This window comes from Arachis stenosperma, chromosome 1 (genome assembly GCF_014773155.1).
Source record: "Arachis stenosperma cultivar V10309 chromosome 1, arast.V10309.gnm1.PFL2, whole genome shotgun sequence".
NCBI lineage: Eukaryota > Viridiplantae > Streptophyta > Magnoliopsida > Fabales > Fabaceae > Arachis > Arachis stenosperma.
The window spans coordinates 38,934,903-38,937,034 of record NC_080377.1 but is presented as its reverse complement, the minus strand read 5'-3'; the positions used below and the strand labels follow the sequence as shown (position 1 = coordinate 38,937,034).

At 42.4% G+C, this 2,132-nt stretch overlaps 1 non-coding gene across 1 annotated transcript; it reads left to right on the top strand.

The window, feature by feature from the left end:
• Positions 1-1,378: 1,378 nt before the first annotated feature.
• LOC130953551 (small nucleolar RNA R71) lies at positions 1,379-1,486 on the top strand. Its single transcript, XR_009075725.1, has one exon. It is a non-coding gene; the product is annotated as a small nucleolar RNA R71 (small nucleolar RNA).
• The last annotated feature ends 646 nt before the right edge of the window (positions 1,487-2,132 follow it).

The window sequence follows — 2,132 nt, the reverse complement described above, 5'->3', positions numbered from 1 at the left end:
CCATGCACTTCCCAGTCTCTAGGACTATGAAATCAGCAGGGATGTAGTGGTCTTCATTCTTCACCAAAACATTCTCTACAAGTCCATGAGCTTGCTTTCTTGAGTTGTCTGCCATCTCTAATGAGATTCTTGCAGCTTGCACCTCAAAGATCCCTAGCTTCTCCATTATAGAGAGAGGCATGAGGTTTACACTTGACCCTAAGTCACACAGAGCCTTCTTGAAGGTCATGGTGCCTATGGTACAAGGTATGGAAAACTTCCCAGGATCTTGTCTCTTTTGAGGTAATTTCTGCCTAGACAAGTCATCCAGTTCTTTGGTGAGCAAAGGAGGTTCATCCTCCCAAGTCTCATTTCCAAATAACTTGTCATTTAGCTTCATGATTGCTCCAAGGTATTTAGCAACTTGCTCTTCAGTGACATACTCATCCTCTTCAGAGGAAGAATACTCATCAGAGCTCATGAATGGCAGAAGTAGGTCCAATGGAATCTCTATGGTCTCATTTTGAGCCTCAGATTCCCATGGTTCCGCATTAGGAAACTCATTGGAGGTCAGTGCACGCCCATTGGGGTCTCCCTCAGTGGCGTTCACTTCCTCTCATTCCTCTCCAAATTCGGCCATGTTGATGGCCTTGCACTCTCCTTTTGGATTTTCTTCTGTGTTGCTTGGAAGAGTACTTGGAGGGAGTTCAGTAACTTTCTTGCTCAGCTGTCCCACTTGTGCCTCCAAATTCCTAATGGAGGACCTTGTTTCAGTCATGAAACTTTGAGTGGTTTTGATTAGATCAGAGATCATGGTTGCTAAGTCAGAGTGGTTCTGCTTAGAATTCTCTGTCTGTTGCTGAGAAGATGATGGAAAAGGCTTGCCATTGCTAAACCTGTTTCTTCTACCATTATTGTTGTTGAAACCTTGTTGAGGTCTCTCTTGATTCTTCCATGAGAAATTTGGGTGATTTCTCCATGAAGAATTATAGGTGTTTTCATAGGGTTCTCCTAGGTAATTCACCTCTTCCATTGAAGGGTTCTCAGGATCATAAGCTTCTTCTTCAGATGAAGCATCCTTAGTACTGCTTGGTGCATTTTGCATTCCAGACAGACTTTGAGAAATTAAATTGACTTGTTGAGTCAATATCTTGTTCTGAGCCAGAATAGCATTCAGAGTATCAATCTCAAGAACTCCTTTCTTCTGACTTGTCCCATTGTTCACAGGATTCCTTTCAGAAGTGTACATGAATTGGTTATTTGCAACCATTTCAATTAGCTCTTGAGCTTCTGCAGGCGTCTTCTTCAGATGAAGAGATCCTCCAGCAGAGCTATCCAAAGACATCTTGGACAGTTCAGAGAGACCATCATAGAAAATACCTATGATGCTCCATTCAGAAAGCATATCAGAGGGACACTTTCTGATCAATTGTTTGTATCTTTCCCATGCTTCATAGAGGGATTCTCCATCCTTCTGTCTGAAGGTTTGGACTTCCACTCTAAGCTTACTCAATTTTTGAGGTGGAAAGAACTTTGCCAAGAAGGCATTGACTAGCTTTTCCCATGAGTCCAGGCTTTCTTTAGGTTGTGAGTCCAACCATGTCCTAGCTCTGTCTCTTACAGCAAAAGGGAATAGCATAAGTCTGTAGACCTCAGGGTCAACCCCATTAGTCTTGACAGTGTCACAGATTTGCAAGAATTCAGCTAAGAACTGATGAGGATCTTCCAATGGAAGTCCATGGAACTTGCAATTCTGTTGCATTAGAGAAACTAATTGAGGCTTAAGCTCAAAGTTGTTTGCTCCAATGGCAGGGATAGAGATGCTTCTCCCATAGAAATCGGGAGTAGGTGTAGTAAAGTCACCCAGCACCTTCCTTGCATTGTTGTTGTTTTCGGCTGCCATGGGTTCTTCTTCCTTGAAGATTTCTGTTAGGTCCTCTACAGAGAGTTGTGCCTTAGCTTCTCTTAGCTTTCGCTTCAAGGTCCTTTCAGGTTCAGGGTCAGCTTCAACAAGAATGCTTTTATCTTTGTTCCTGCTCATATGAAAGAGAAGAGAACAAAAAAATATGGAATCCTCTATGTCACAGTATAGAGATTCCTTGAGGTGTCAGAGGAACAAAAAAATAGAAAGAAGAGGTAGAAGAATTCGAACT